The sequence below is a fragment of the Bombus pyrosoma genome, linkage group LG3 (genome assembly GCF_014825855.1).
Source record: "Bombus pyrosoma isolate SC7728 linkage group LG3, ASM1482585v1, whole genome shotgun sequence".
Classification (NCBI taxonomy): Eukaryota; Metazoa; Arthropoda; class Insecta; order Hymenoptera; family Apidae; genus Bombus; species Bombus pyrosoma.
Genome location: NC_057772.1, coordinates 2,961,138 through 2,978,582, shown reverse-complemented (window position 1 = coordinate 2,978,582; position 17,445 = coordinate 2,961,138). Strand labels below are relative to the sequence as shown.

Sequence of the window (17,445 nt, the reverse complement as noted above, 5' to 3'; positions counted from 1 at the left end):
TGTTCTGTTTCCTTTCTCTCGGTTGTCCATGGTTTTTGCTGCGTCATGGAAATTTTTCCTTGGAAATTCACAGAAATAATGGTATTTATTTAACCCCGTTGCACCTGCAGTATTGTTTCGTCTTCTCGAAATACCATGTTTCCTTTAATATCGTAATATGTATGAAGCAAGGTTCTTGTCAAAATCGAGACGTTAGTCTGTGTAGGAACGTGGTCCAAGAATACAAAGCTAAATTAACAAGTTCGCAGTTCTGTGACCTTAGAGGATGGTCAGTGGAACCACACGTATGTTGGACCACCTGTGGGTCAGATGCGTACGAAATCGCACGTTCTATAGTTCAGTTAATCTTTCAAAAGACATTTATCTTTCAATTCTTATACGAATAATAAAATTATTCAATTAAACGTAATAATTGATTCAAACATATTGATACTTAATACAGTACTTCTAATAATACAATACTCTTACAGGTACTTCTTATAAATCTGAAGAACATATACTGGGAAATTAAAGCTATGTAATCAAAATATCGAGGTATTAATTGTACAATTAATTATTTATTGCGTTTGAAACCCTACTGAAATATTTCTAATTAATCGTTCATTTAATAGCTATCAAATAATTATATGATTATTTGTGCATTTTACGGAAATCTTATTCGTATTTATATAAATAATACAAATATTTTTGTACGAACATAGTTGGATATACGTAGCTATACAGCCAGGGTGTATGAAGACATAATATGTCTACATCTTGTACCGGGAACAACTTGAAGTTGAACTCAATTAACCGTTACAGTTTCATCCGAACGTTATAATTTCACTTTCGCGTGCGAAATACACGAAACGAGCAAGTTCATCTCGCAGCAGAGGTATCGATGATTAATCGATCTTTGCGGAGAAGAAATAAATGGTCGATGAACCGTTGCGATGATAAACAACGAACATCATTAACGCGAACGATCGCGTGGATTCCTAGCGATGGTAGAGAGTCATCGAGCCCGATGAACGTCGATTATTCAAGTCGAGCCTGTAAACGATGCTGTCTTTCCATTAGGTTGACATCTAGCGCAGCGAATGTTACATCACCGGCAGCGACCTTCCGTCACCATGGTCGAAATAACAAGGTTAATTAGTCCACGGGGAACTTCTACTCGAAATCCTTCTATTAACGTCGTCACCTGCGAATCCTATTATCGTTGGACGCCTGCTCCATTCCGCAATTCGGCTGCCCCTCGTTTCTGTATCCCCCACGAATCGGCGACAATTAGTTCACTTACCGTCGAAATATTCAGCCGCTTCCGGTTCTGTCGGGTCGTCGAACTTGGCCGAGCGGTCACGTCGCGTCAACGGAGGCGCGTGTAAATTCGGTAACGAATTTAATTAGCGTTCCGCTTCGATGCGTTTTCACGCTGCCAACGAATCTCCTTCCAAATCGGCATTTTCCCATGTCGCGCACGAATCACACGTTTAATTAATATCTTAACTAACATTTCGCTTTATTATTCTTGCATTGGCTGCTTGAGTGTTTTGTTGCTGATTGTAACAGTAACAGACGACGCGATCTTTTTAATAAAATTGACAGTCCTGAACGAATTCCATATACACAACACTATACAATATACACAACAATAATTTGTATATCTCGGTTCGCAAGAGTTTGTGCTTTATATTTCCATTATTTTACCAAACGTCTTCAATATCATTGTCTTTAAATCGTAAAACACTGCTCGATAATGACTACACAAATGTTATGGACAGGCCTCACACATTTTCGACGACGTAGATCAATATATCTGACTATGGCAGAACGATCTACTGTTTACGAGGGAATTCTGTGACGGATTTGCGTCTCTAACACAGTGTAGTAATTAATTAATCGTTACATATTACACGATCGTGTGCGTGTTCAAGAATAGTTTGTCATTTATGATATAGCGTTGCAGTTGGACGAGTTTGATGGCCGGGCCTCATACTTAATAATCTCTTATCTTAGAAATTGAAACTCAGATTAGGCCCTTAACTGAACTTGAATCTATGAATGTAATCTTTATGCGAGTCGTAACTACAAATACCTGTCATAAATGTAACTCGATGTTATATGGCAAGGCATTAGGTTGATCATAAAATAAAAAAGGAACGAAGTGTTCGATTAAAGTCACGACAATGTCAATCTTCGTATGGACTATGGCCATTGTTTCAACGAACAGGTTGATAAGACCGAGATTCCTTAAGGTCCTCGAACCGGAAGATCGAGGTACAGAACACGTTCGATTGGCGGAGGGCCCGGTCTAACGTGCACACGCGATAACGAGGTTAATTAGCCCACGACGCCTGTCGGCGGTTCGTCCTGCTGCTGAATAATTTATCGACCTGTGGCAGGCACGTGTGTACACGTAAGTCTGTTGGCTTCGAAACCGGCTGACGTCGCTACCAATGCGATCGCGCGCACGCGCAAACCTTCGTCCTCTCTTTATATCCGTGGAAAATTGTTCCTCCTAATTAATTAGCTCCGACCACCTTACGCGCTCTCCGATAAACTTGTTAACGTTAAACCGAAGAGTTGCCAGCTTTCGCTCCGTGTATTCGCGTGTTGCCCCCTTGATTTTGGCGAAATTGTTCGACTTTGTCGAGAACTCCGATGAATTGTTCAGTCGGAGGTAAGCAGTAGCAATCTCGAGTGGCGTATAATTTAAACGACGTTCGTCGAATCGTAGGAAATTCTTCCCAGATGTTTCGAGGAATCGACGTTGTGTTAATTGTGTAAAATGCACGACTAGAGAGAGTAGCGAACAGCACGGTTGGCAGAATATTTGCGCAGTTCTCCTCCATTTACCGAAACTTGGAAATTCTCAGTATTCATATCGACGAGGGTAAGATGAACCGAATCCCATCGAACCTCGGATAAAGACTTCTCGAAGTCTGGTCGATGGAGGAAGATCTCGTTGCAAAGAGGCAAACGTCGCTGTTGGAAACTTTTGACCAACCGAGGCACGTGGAGCGCAGAGAATTTGCTCTTACTCAGCCATTTGCTTCTTCTACGGTCAAGGAGGAGATCACCAGATACGCGGAAAGGTACAGAGAAAGAATAACAACACACCCAAACAGGCTGGCTACGGAAACGATCAACGCAATAATAGAAAGAAGACTAAAAAGGAAACACCCAGCTGATCTTATAAAGGATATAAACTAAAAAACGCGAAGATGGCACCCCGCTGGGGGTAACCATCCACATGCTANTTCAATCATATGTTATAACATTTTACCTAATGTCCCACTGGACAAATTGTAAAATTAAAAATAAACAATATAAAAAAAAAAAAAAAAAAAAAATTTGCTTCTTCTTGCTGGCTCCATTTAAATGGGAACAACGACAGAATTTTTTACTTTGAAACTCAGTCGGCCTGTCCTCGTCGTAATCGACGTTGATGTTTAATTTCCAAGTGACACCAGAAATGGATTTTCCTCGTACGTATCAATTATTTCGGCGAGGCCCGTTACACGGCTATCGATTTCCCGTCGACCCTCTCTTGTGCCGAAACGAACGAGATTTAACGGTGCTAAGGCTGAAAATTAAATTACCCTGGTACTAAAATATCTCTGTGAAGCTTCTACGAGTCGGCTAGAAGCTCGCGTCACCGACCTACCTGAATTACGCTTGTCTCGTTGTGCTGGGATAAACACCACTTTTCGCGAGCTTTATCTCCGCGTGTGCGACGAGGGCCACTCTCGCGCACCTACGCTAACTTATACTCGTTCTCCATGGATATGAGCGAAATACGCGAAAATTTTTTATTAAAGCTGAATTTCTTATTAAGATTTTGGTTAAATTCTTTTGTAGTTTTCAATTTAATCGGAAGTTATTGATCAGAGTGTAGCTCTGTATTTGTGGATATTATATGTTAATAAAATTCTTGCAAAAACTTTTACAACAGTGTATTTTATACGGTAGATGCTGATTTCTTTCAGAAATTATTTATTTCAACGATATAGTAAAATTACACTTTGGATGGAAATTTCTAGCAACCAATATATGTAATTGTACATACGATATACATACATACATACATACGACTCGAATCTTCTTGTAAAGTTTCGAATAGCTCGTGAATATTTCAAGGAAGAAAATCACTCGGTACTCAGGAAGATTGATAAGATAGAACCGATGTTATGTTTAATATCGTTGATAAGAATGAATTGCAACGATGGCAGAGGAATTCGAAACCAAAATTGATATCGCGTGTGCAAGATTAACGAAGCGTTGCACAAGCTCCGTCCCTTTGAATGCAAAGTAGATAAAAGCATCGCGACACATCGGTGAATATGCTAAAACGGACCACAGTGTACAAATCTAACCGAAGGGCGCGATGAAAATCCATTTGCCAAATTACTCGAAACCAGCAGTTTGTGAACTTAGATTCCTTAAATGCTTTCGAATTTCATTCTTTGCAGTCCTTGCGATATTCGTGCGAGTTCTGTACTCTGAATACCTTTCAATGCACCCTATGTATTTTTGCATTTTATAATTCGACGCATTTTTGCATCTTTAATTGTAACATTACGTTTTATCTTATCAATTTATCTTATAAAGTGTGCTCGAACGAACGCAGAGAAATCTGAGATCCACTTACGAGCAATCGAATCCTACGAGAAGCAAAACTTTTATATCCTGATTTGACAGCTGGACGTTGAATTGTAAAGTGCTGTATTCTATTTATCTACGTAAAAAGTAAGAGTTTGCGCAAAGAAAGTTAAACGATTCTGGTGTATATGAAACATCTCGTTGTTCTCATCTGCAGTAATAACACGCGAAGGGGAAATGTAAGCTCCTGTTTGGCAAACAGAGGAATCTAACTCCGTAAACAGGTCGAAGAGAGTCTCTGGATACGCAATGGTATAATGCTATGACATTTTTCTGGTTACCTGGTTTGTACGAGGAATCTGTCTGGCTCGGTACGTTCAAGCAATGCTGAAAATAAAAAAGGAAGAATCGTCGTAGCACGCGGATCTCGTCCAGCTTGTGGCTGGGAATACAGCAGGACGAATAAAACGAGAAAACGACAAAACCACCGGGGTTATTGTCTATTGTCTTGGTAGAATTCTGCGGGAGATTTTTGCCAGGCATTTCGTATTTTGACTCGTTGGTCGTCCCTGTTTACGTGACCATGGCAGAGATCATCTAATTGACCAGTCGAGAGTCGAGGCAGAATTTTACGTTTGCCTGCTCCTTGCCCGTTATCCCGCATCGTTTACCGAGACCAGTCAAATATTTTTGAACCCTTGGTGCTGCATGTTGCAGTATCGCAAAATGGAAATGAAGCTCGTAATTACTCTAATTAAAGAAGAAAAATTGTGTTTATCAGAATGGTACGGGAATAATTGGATATTTTATGAAAAAATATCTATAATAACTACTAATATGGAACTACGTTCATCCGAGCACAGGTTAAATTTTATTATTTCAAACGAAACAATTTTCTCGTACAAAATTGTAAGAAAATATTATTCGCTACGCAGTAACAATGTTCTTGTGGAGAGGAGCTAAAGCAGACATTTGCAAGTACTGCCAGGCCTGTCTCCGTATAACAAACGTAAACGTACATTGCATCTCGTTATCTGTTCCCCGGTTTGATTCTTCCTAGCGAGACAATGAACATCGATCGAAACACGTTATCGGTTAATTGTTGGTCTCGCAGATGCGGGAATGCTGACTGGTTCCAGGCAACGTTCTCGTTTTCGAGTCGACTCGATTGCCGTCGTTCCGCATAACGCGAGGCTGAATCGTAGCACGATCGAAGGCAGAAACGTTGTCGGCGACACGATTATATCATCGTAGACCATCAACCGGGCGCGGATCGAATAATAATCCGGAAATTCACTGCTGCGTTCGTGTGGCAGGTCCGTGCGATTCCGTCTCGATATTCGTCTCGTTATTGCTGTATATCTCTGTCGGATCGTGCTACGAGGCGTCCTCGTGATCCGTAGAAATGGAACGACGCGCAATGATCCATCGAAGAATACCATACGGATAGCTTTATTCGACGATTTTCTGTCTATTCTTGCAGAGGGAAATCTCGACACGGAGAAAAGGTGGCAGCTGCTCTGTCCGAGGCGAGGATCGTGTTTGTACCGGCGTCCAGGAAACGTGAGTGTTACACGTTTTCTTTTTAAACGATTGGTTACAGTCGTCGTATCAGCTGTTCGTAGTCCGCGGACGTTCATGCAAATTTATATTTTTCCGCGTATGATTGAACAAATGGTGTCTACATATATACATACATAGTTGTTTTACTTATTACGTGTTTTAACGAACGCTATAGTTTGAATATTTTATATATCTGCATATTGTATTCTTGCACTTTTAAATTATCCAAAAATGTATAAAAATCCGCAGTCTATTTGTTAACGACTGGCATGAGTTGTTCGTCGTTTGGTATAGATCTTCAGATGTTTTTATAAGATACGTATCTTTATTGCTGAAGAAAGTTTTTAGTTGTGACGTTTCCGCGAACGAGACTTGAACGTGCCATATATTTCTACTTTTCCGTATGACTTTAGTTTCAAGCGACTCACGGAGGAGAGAGTAGCAGTTCGTAGAATTGAGGCTTTTTATTTTAGCCGAAATGAGACAAGGTAGACAGAGAGAAGGGTGGATCGTTGAAGCAAATACGTGTTTTCGGTGTGTATTCGTTAAAATTGGATATGTACATGTGATATTACGCGAGCCCCGCGAATCAACATTTCCTCGCGAAGGATGACATGGAAAATAAAATGAAAAAAGGATAGAGGAATCAAGAGAGAAAAAGGAAACAAATTGAAGTTTTTTTTTCTGCCTGGCCGAGAGGTAGAAAGGGGTAGTTTTTAACGCGTTCCGCAAACTACCACGAAAAATGACGTACGTGTATACGTGCGTGTACAGTGGAGTTCGTTGATGAGCAACAAAAAAAATCTTAAACATTGTTACACCCCGTCGTTATGTATGTTGACCCTGTCGTTCTGGTCCAACCATTTTGTTTTCCGTGCGAAAACAGAAATATTGGGGATGGAAGTATTCACTTATTTAACATGAACGTAGAACAGAAGAAAAGTAAAAAATTCGGCGAGAAATTAGGCTGCCACGTACCTGTGAAATGTCCCATTCGATTGTTTAAATCTCCTAAACATTGCTTTCTCGCAAATATTTTTAAACGCAAATCATCTCTTTTGTGATTTTAATTTTTCCAGCTTCGCGTGTTATACGTAAATATATCTTCCCTGAAATTTCATAACAAGGCACGACGCTTTAATACAATGTTACAACTTAATATTAAATTAATTTACTTATCGTAGAACTGGGACCGACGGAAACGAGAAACGGAATAGAAAATTATCGAGTTAGAATGATAAAAGAAAGTAGTCGATAGTATTTAAACTCTTTAATCCGGTCGTTAATTCGAGACCGCGATGGTATTGAAACGTTCCCTAAGCGGGGAGCAAGTTTCCTAAGCCGTTCTAAGCGATCCAATTGTGTTACTTTAATCGAACTGAAGAACTCGATTCCGAGTAGTACTTAGGTCGGTACAGTTGCTAGAAACGCATTACTTGGAAAGGGATCCTCTCCCGGCTGGCAAACACTCCTGGGGCTTGGTTGTTCGCAATAAACTGGCACTTTGGTCCAGCGACCGCCGTCACTACTCCGCTTCAGAAACTCGAACCGTATTTCTCTTCGTTCTGCTGCACGGATAAATCCGAATAAAAATATAAATTGGAATAAAGATATCGAATAAATCGCGAGTATTTTTCTCTAAAAGAGATTTTTCATCGGCACGATCGATTTTTATTATCGCAACGAACAGTTATTTTTCGCTGGATTTTTATATTCGAATATTTTTAATCGATCTACGAATCTACGTGATTTGTTGCTTACAAAAAAATAAGTTTCTTCGTTATGACGCGCGAACAAAGACTTGCACTTAAAAATATGGAAATTACGAAAGACGCAGATTAACGCGGAATGAAGGAAACACAAGGTGAAGGCGAACAAACGAGAGGCAAAAGGAAAGTAGAGTCACAGCTGGCCTGAAACGAGTTGTAGGAACTCTGTAACAGAAAAGCGAGAGCTGAAGTACCTCTTTTGAGGTTGGCCTCGCTTCCCTATTGCCAAAGGGTTGCACGTACGAAGCTCGAAAGAGGTCGCATAGAGAGACGCGTCACAAGCTCGCGAAGGGTTGATTCGTCAAAGACAAATCATCACGAACCGTGCACGGGGTAGAAGCTAAGGAGAAGCGGCGAAATTTGGCCAGTCGTTTGATGTTAGCGGCATCTCCGCGCGTCTACAAAACTGGCGTGACTGATAAGCGAAGCTAACGCGAATTTTAACGCGTTGCCTGAAATTGAAGCGGCTGTCGATCACCGGAAAGCGTTTCGCGCCTCTCGTACGGGTGACGGCCAGCACATGGCTGGTCTGGGTTAGGTAATCGAGAGCCATTCGAGCGACAGCACTCGCCGATCGACGGGTTCCCTCGTGATTGACGATTTCGTTAAATCTCCGGCCCGATTGCTTGCTTACCTTTTGCATTTTTATTACGAGTCTGCTAAAACGTTTGTGCTTCGATTTCGCGATAGTATAGAAAATACCGTTCGTGTAATACCACGATATAAAAGTAGTCGGATAAAAAATAACAATCTTTTTTCGTTAGTCATGAATAACAGCTGTCCTATTTTAATCGACATGTATTCGTACACTCGAAGATTCGAAAGATAACATAAATATGATTGGAATAATTAGTAACACCCGATGCATTCATACATCGGTATATTTCTAGCGCAAAATAAAATTGTTTGTAGCTTGAGAGAAACAAGCCAAAAGTTATTAGTATTTTCGTACATCGATATCTTTCATCGTTTTGATATCTGCAATCGTCCGATTATTACGAGAAATATTATTCCCATTCTCGTCGTTATTACGACGAAAGTATCTCGACATAGTAGATAGTATGAACGGCGGAGAATAAAGTAAAAATAGTGAAATAAATCAGAGAAGAGCTCTTTGATTCATTTGACGGTTGTAACCGCGTGCTAACAGTGGTGATCGTTAAGGGAGCGGCCTTGGTCGTTTCATTAACGTCGACCCGGTATACATCTTAATTAATGCCCGTGTTCGCATGTGCACGCACCACAAGCGTTAATTACGCGTTATCACGGTTAATTGCTTCTTAAACCTTTTCGAGTGGCGGCTCTCTTGCCAAGGAGGAAGAGGAAGATAGAAAGAACGTTTTAACGCTGAAAGCTGAGCGGCCTCCACTTCCGGTTTGAGTTCAAACGCCGTGAGATCGCGATTAAGCCGTTTCTCGCCTACTAACTTTCCAATGAAACGATCGTTGGACATTTTGACGCCTTTTCCACGCGAACGACTTCGCACGCGTAAATGAACGTACAAAGAGAAACTTTGTTCAGCGAATATCGTATAATCGATGAATCTCTAGTGAGCAAAATTATTTGTGTGTGTCTCTCTCTCTCTCTCTCCTCCCCCCCCTCTCCCGATGGTAGCAAGTGTAACGCAATTTCGGGATACAATTGCCAGTTTCGAGCACCTGGATTAATGCCGAGTGTTTAACGGATATTGATCGTGTCGAGTCGTCTAGTGAATGGAGATATCGTTAAAGAGCTACCGTTCGTTGTTGCAGTCCAGCGGAATTTACCGTGGAAAATTCAGTCGGCCAGTCCGGATAGAGGATTCGTTACAGTTTCGAGTATCCACATCGTTTAATCGCTACTTACACCGATTTGCAGAATTAATTTGCGTTGTACTCGCGTTACCTAGCTTTTACTTTCACTTCCAATTGTTTCGCAATAGCCTCGATTCGTATGTAAGAAGTTGCAAATTGCTGGCTCAAAGAGTTCGTAACGATAGTTTGTATCTTTACAAAGGTATTATATCGTTGAACAGCGCATTCAGTGTCGCCCGTTGTTTTGCTACTTACAAAGTAACTCGGTAATAATTTCTTGAAAGAAACTCGCCTTTGTTAACAAGGTGTTGCTCGAAGTAGACTCTTACAGACTTTTGCAACAATCAGTCGTTTTGTCGCGAATAAAAAATGCCTCGTAAAAATGACAATGTTCGTCCGACGTTCTTTTCCGTTGGTCTAGTTCGTTCCAGATTAATTATTCATACGTATTCATCATTTCCATTCGTTTACGTTATATGGAATGCTTCGCTATTTTGCATAAAGAATTCTGACTCGTTGTTTTACGAGATTTTAGTACGAAACTCATTACCTTTTACAGACTATAGCGGAGAATGCCAAAGAAACTGGTAAATATGTATTAGCATACAGTGGGATATCCGTGTTGCGTGGATCGGCAGGAAATTTACATCACGCGGATCTTGCTCGTATGTCGTAATGATTCGCGAACGAGGTGCGACGCGGACACAGGCATCGGATTAAAAATGTATAAAGACTCACACACGTGCTTCGGACAAGCTAATGAAAATAGTACCGGGGCATTAACACGCTGACCAGAATCAAATATGTTCGTTAATGTCCGAAGCAGCGTGAATTAGTACCACTAATTACACGCTAACGAGACAGAAGTGAGAAAGGACTGGCTGTGGCTGAACGTGAACGCGTATAATTACACAATCTATTTTGTTTGTGTAATTCTAACATGCTGGAGTATCGATTGTCGTTCGTTCGACGAATGATCCACTTTCCTTTTCACGTTATGCTGACGTATTTTTCCAGGAAATATTAGATATCACTTTATATCTCTATCATTAGAATTGGCGATATGTGAACGTAATCTAGTAGGCAGTTTAGTGCGAATATTTAGAATAACTGACGATAGAGTGACTGACAATATAAAATTTAACGGAATTTGACAAAAACGCGAAGAAATATGTTGTACCGATGTTTGCGTAATTTGTCTGAAACGAATGGAAGAGATTGTAAAATAGAGAAAAAGAGAACGTGCAAATGTAAATTGTACGAGTATTCAAGATGCATTTACGCGGTGAACATTAAATCGAATTGAGAGTGAAAGCTACTTTACGTTGTCGAGTTGTAGTGAACTGTATTCTACTGAACTGTATATTTAAGAATTATTTTATTTTAGTCCAACATTTTGGTAGTTGCATCGTTAACGAATAAAAATTCTCATAAAAAAGGGAAAGAAGAAACAGATCAGATATCTTGAACTATTCGCTAGAGACTTTCCACCACTGCAACGCAAGATCCATTCGTGTCAAAGCAAATTACGACATCTCGACTTGGAATCCTCGGCCGGGTTCTCCTAGTGCTGCACGCGTTACCTCAAACGCGGCGGCAGATCCAAGGATTCAACCTCAATTTCCTCGATCGTTTAACAGCGCTGCTTATCTAGCTCGGTGCTGTTCCCTGTTATTGCGATCATTACGCGGACATGGAATTCAATATCCTTATCGGTTGGCGTCGCATCGTTGCATTCGGTTCTCTCGACGAAGCGACGTTATTTCGACTTGCAGAGGATACGACGTGGCTCGATGGTCAGACGTGGCGGAAGAGGGTGGCTCGAGAGACAGAGCGAGGGTGGTGAAAATCAGGCGGTGAAATGGAAAGGGAGAAGCGTGCGCGTGGCCGTGAGCCTCGGCTTGGTTTAGGCGAAATTGCTTTTGACCGGGTCTCTCTGCTCGCATGTCGCGAAAAGGAGTCCCTTTAGCCCCCGGTAACAAGATTTTACGGGACGTGTGTGCACACCAGGCTCTTTTCATCGAACTGACCCCCCGTGTGTGTGCACGCATCCCGACCAGAAACCGCGTGGACCGTTCGCACCAGCATTCGAATGAACGACACATCGTTGTACAGGAACTGTCAGCGGTTTAACCGAATTTCAACGCTGGTGAAGACGTAGGCGCGAATTCGAGCGTTAATGACTCGAAAACTCCTCTTCGTCTACCTTTCACCTTCTCTCTCTCTCTCTCTCTCTCTCTCTCTCTCTATTTACGAGCAGTGCGGGAGAAACTCGCAATGGGTGTTTAGTGGACGGGACGTTTCCTGAATCTGGAACGAGGAAGCCTGAGATTGTTTGATGAGATTTCGTTTCTGCGAGTCGGGCGTGTACAATGTACACATGAGATCTTTTTACAGAGTTATCTTGCTGCGTTACGCATGATTCTCCAAAGAAAAGTCAGGCGCGCCCGCGTTTACGTTCGAACCAACGATTGACAATTGTTGAGAAACTGATATAATAAACGTTTTTGTAAATCTCTGCCGAATTCGACGCTCTATTTTATACGATCATTCTCGGTCTCGAAAATATAAAGACGGCTAAACAACAGAACAATAGACCGTAAATTCAATCAATATCGAAAGAGTCAGTGGCTCGTCCTTCTATCTTCTGCAACATCTATGGAGTAACACGGCTAAAACACATCTTATGTATTTAACGAAGAAAATATTTGCCCACTCTCGATTCAAGCTACGTCTTTCTCGAGATTGTCTCGCAAGATCTTGTTCATAAGATCGGCTACTTTGCCATGGATTAAGCACGAGTATAATTTCTCCGCTAATAGCTCACGTGAGCTCGAAACCATAGGGGATATGTCTCGATATCGTGGTTGGAATCGGCGTTCTCCGAGTCTAATCTACTCTATTGCCTCTATGCTTTTAATGAATCAATTTTGATAAGGAGGAGAGAAACGCCGAATAATTTATCTATCGAGATATTCCAAGGATGATCAAGTATATAGACGATCCTCGCGTATAGAACCAATCTATAGTCGTAAATAGAGTACGTTGCGTGGTTCGAGTAGTCAGACTCGTAGAACAAACATTGCATATTTGAATCTCGAACCACAGCTGCTTTCGTTCGCGCTATGTTCTTCTACATTTATTTACCTCAAGAGCAGCGATCGTTGAATATATCCGAGTATACAAGAATTTTCTAGTATAATCTTTACAAATGTCGAGTCAGCACGATATATATCGTTGGTGATTACGTTTGCGTAACGCCGTATTACGTGATATTCGCACAGGCATGCAGTTTGCGGCAGGTGCATCCGGATCCGGGGATAAACAGTGCGTTGTAACCCATGTATATATAGTGTACACGCGTCCACGTATGTATATACGCGTATAATATGATCGGTAATAAGCTTATTAAATTGTCGCCGCGTAATACGAAATAATTCTACTGCACATGAAAATTTCCTCGATTCCATGGAACGCTTTTTCAGTTGATCGTAGAGTCGCAAGAAGCATCTCCGGTGGACGACACTAATTAAACGTCGATGCAACTTACAAGGAGCCGCGGACACTTTACGAGACACTTAATTAAATCCGATGCTGACCATTTAAGGCGCGCGGACTCTTTTAATTGAGGAAGCGTGCCGATTCGCGGAACTCGCACGGCCCATTTTTACCGGCCGATCTTTCGTCATTTTTCTCCTCATTGTGATCGTTAATGAGAACCACGGAATGCTAAATTTTTTGCCATCACTGAAGTACGAGTCTTTTAACACGCACGCTGAAGATCGTCGTCAGAGTTTCATTATCTACAGTTTTGTATGTTAAGAGATAAATTTCGTACAAAGCTATTTATATTTTGTCAAACGTAGTTAGGTAATGAAACTGAAAGACTAATAAAAGGTGGAATTGATTAGTTTGTGCGAACTGCGATCTACGTCACGCGCGGCGAACGCGTGAAAGTTAATTTCAATTTAATTAGAATTTTGAATGTATCGGGATAAATTTTGGATATATCGGGATAAATTTTGGAGGCTTGTAAAAAGACACAGATAATCTCGACTGTCGGTCGAGGAAACAAACGCACGAGTGCACAAATTGAACAAAATTAAAACGTATCGTGTGTTTGCGAGACGGCGGCACTATCGGGTGTTGAAGACATCGTTACGAAACGCAATTAAATTCAAAACATTCGGCGGTCAGACGACATTCAATTAACGAATTTTAATTGCCACATCGTTATCGCGAAAGCAACTTCGAACTGCGGCGAGGCCGCGATTCGGTCGTGTTTTATGTTCCGTGGATTTTTCTCGATAACCGATAGCCCACAGTGTGGATAACGTTTTTCCGCCACCGTGGCTCTTTGATTTACTTACATCGGTGATCCGTTAAACCAAACAGCTGTTTGCATATTTATATTCGATTAGTGCCACTAGCGAAGAACTGTCCGTACGTAAAAAAAAACTTACAAAAAATCCTCTGTTTATTTGTAAAAACAAGCTCGAATAAGCGATTCATGAACGATAAACCCGTAAAAAAGCTAACAACCCGAGAAAATAAATCATCGTTGCGAGTAAAACCGCGTAATTGAAAATTTCAACAACTACAGTCCGCGTATCGCCCGCGTATTCAAATTGAAAAATTGAAAAATTTGCCATGCGAAAGTTTCGATACCATATCAACCCCCTCCCTTGGCGACGCGGTAAACGTCGAATCGTAATTTCATCGGCCAATTTTCCAACTGTAGCGGCCCATTTCCGCGGGAACGATCGCCGATCGCGAACGAAAGCGCGTTCATAATCGCGCAACGCGTTTGTGCGATCGCCGAAACAGATTCAGTCGCTTAATATAATCGCACCGATACACGCGTCGCTCGTTATCGTCCTAGCGTTTTCGTCGCCGCGTTCCCGTAAATTGTGATTACGTCGGGCAAACCGATCCTAACGAATCGACCGATATCCTGAATTATCGTCCTTTAGGTCGGACATCGCGCGCGCCAATGCGAGACCATCGCGTGCCAACCTTTTCTGCCCTCGTTTTCCAGCAGCGCGGAAAATATTCTGCTGGTAATTCGATTCCAGAGATGCCGTGACTCAAGGTGAAACTAGTGTACGGACTCTGTCAAGCGTGCTTTGCTTTTACAATTTGCGATTCGTGGCGATCGAGCGCGAATTTTGAAATTTTGCAAATTTCTACTCGGGTGGAAAGAATTTTGGAAAGAGAATTCTCGGCCGCTTTCGAATAAGAAGTGCGTTACGTGAAAGAAGAAAAGAGATATGTTACAGAATATGTTAACTATGCGGAGAGAGGTTCCCTGCGTAAGATCTCTAGCATCAATTACGCGAAACATTTCGGTTATTTATCGCTAGAACGATGAAAATCTTTAAGGAATTTTAGCGATGCTTTGGTATTAAACGATACGCGATCCTCGGCGGGGCGAATCTTGTGAACGCGACAGAAAAACGAGGATCACCGGAACGTTCTACCTGTTATACTTACACCATATATACGCGCGTTATCTCTTCTCAGCCTTACTCTCGCACCGAGACTCGGCTGATGCCAACTGCTGGGAGATCCAATGCGACGGTGCCCACCGTAGCTAGACATCTTTGCTTAAATCAATTGATCGTAAATTAATCTGTTTCAGTTTTCATGACAATTCGTTAGCATGAAGGCAACTCTATTTTTCAATAATTTGGATAAACCACCAGAAACCGATCAAAATCATTCAAACTTATCGATAACGAAAAATAAAAAATTTCATCTCAGCAATTTCGAACGATCTCGAAAAACATGGAACAAAGAATCAGATAATTCTTTCTGTTCTGATGTCGTACGCGAACAGAAATTTCCAGGAAGAAACTCTATTTCATTTCGTATTCGTATCGGGGATCGCCTGCTAAAAACGTGCAGCGCGCGTTTTGGAGCGGTGACAGGCAGATTCGATTTTCATACGGTAGTCGCCAGTCACCGAAGCGAACGAAGGTGAACGAGCTGCAATTAGCACTGACAATTATCCAAGAACCTGCGTCGTTATCTGATCTGTTACGATCGATCAACCTGGCAAACGGAAAAGAGCGGACGCCGGCTATCGGAAACCGCCTGGTACGTTCACGGTGTCGCGTACGAGAACCGCGTCGTAACGTAGGAGGACCGAGGGCTGTCATTAGCGTAGTTTTTCATGGGAAAAGTCGAGGTTGGGAAACGCTGCATACGACTCGGACGTATCTAACGGCTGACCCGAATTCCGGCGAGAGTCCACGGAGTCGTAGGTGGAAAACGAGATGGTGCACGCGAGAATGCAACGTTTCGCGCATAATAATCGCGTACGCAACGTCTAACTGCCTTCTTTCTCCGGTACTCGCTACGAGGAAAATTAGAAAACGCCGATCGACTTCTTTCTTCGCTGACTTTGACACGCCTTTTCCCTTACTGGTTCACTTACTTAGGATTTTTTAAGTTAACGGTACATTGTTCGCGCGGTTCGTCAACTCGTTTGATAGTTGGCGAATTTTTACGAGCGACAGTGACTAGTTATCTCAGTCGGCGTAGTAATTTAGGAAATAAACTCTATTTAATAAATATCTGAAAATATTTGTAGCTTACTAGTGCGACGATAATCTTTGCAAAACATCAGTCGTATTCGCTTCCTACGTTATGATAGTCTTAACCTGCCGCCTGTCGCTGTATTGTAAACGTTCAAACAAATCCAATTTCAAAGCAATTAGTTACCAGCCTGTACAATACATATATGTACATATTGTAGAGAAATAAGTCCAATTGCAAACGAACGTTCCTAAGAAACCAGCTCTTAAATGCACCTCGATAAGACGTTATATCGTTCAAAATACAAGATGCCTATCTGTCAAGAACCTATACTGGAAGTAACGTACGCATGACGATAACCGAGACTCCAGTAGAGTTTATTTCCTATCCTTGCTAGATCCTGGTACACGTACCTCTATTAACCTTAATCAGCCTCGCGAGTAACTCGGAGCATCCAGCATGAAATCCAAGCTTACGCAGTCACAAAGCCGCGAATAGGTTAAGACACCGAGCTCCCCTTATCTCCTTCGTTCTCCACCGTATCTTAGTTTCCACGACCAACACTCGGCCGTTTTGAATTCTCCAGCGGTAATTTTGCAACTCGTCCACGTGGCCACCTGCGTTCTCGCAGTTTCATCTTCTTCCGTGGGAAAACACGTACGCGGGCTTCGTATGCGCGACACCGCGGGACGATCTACGGATTAATCGAGCAACGGAATTACCGTGCACGCGACAAGAGAATACGATGCCCGCAGCGTGCGTTTAGAGGCGTGCAGCGGATGATCCGCATTCCACCTGTCTTACAATGAACCCGACCGGGAAGTCGAGTTGACTGATGCGCTCGAGAATGTGTCCTCCGATGCGGAATGATTTATGCACTTGCACACCTCGCGTTGATTACACCTTTCCCCGGGCCTTGCACGATCCTGCAACACCGTTGCTCCGCGGTCTCTGTGCTCTTTCGATTTCTCGCTGGCTATGAAACGAGCTGAAAGCTCGCTGTTGTGCATCGAGTACGCGCTGATCGTAAAGTTTGATTTGAAAATGCGATTTTAATTGCTGCGCAGATTGATATTGCTTTTTATACAATTGCTTTTTCGTGGTAATTAGTTCAAGTGTGAGATTTGATTCGGTCGATGGTGATGACTAGATCGCGAACTTTATGAATGTATTTTTACGAATGTAGTCGAAGAAAT

General features: G+C 42.0%; 1 protein-coding gene across 3 annotated transcripts in view; it reads left to right on the top strand.

Moving 5' to 3' along the window:
* The window catches only part of LOC122577919 (protein-tyrosine sulfotransferase), a 179,021-nt gene that overhangs the window by 39,249 nt on the left and 122,327 nt on the right, over nt 1–17,445 (top strand). For 2 of the 3 annotated variants that reach the window (XM_043749623.1, XM_043749622.1), the window contains exon 2: nt 6,068–6,147. The exons of the other annotated variant lie outside the window; for it this stretch is intronic. The gene's annotated coding sequence lies outside the window, so the exon portion shown is untranslated. The remainder of the gene's footprint in view (nt 1–6,067; nt 6,148–17,445) is intronic. 3 annotated transcript variants of the gene reach the window in all.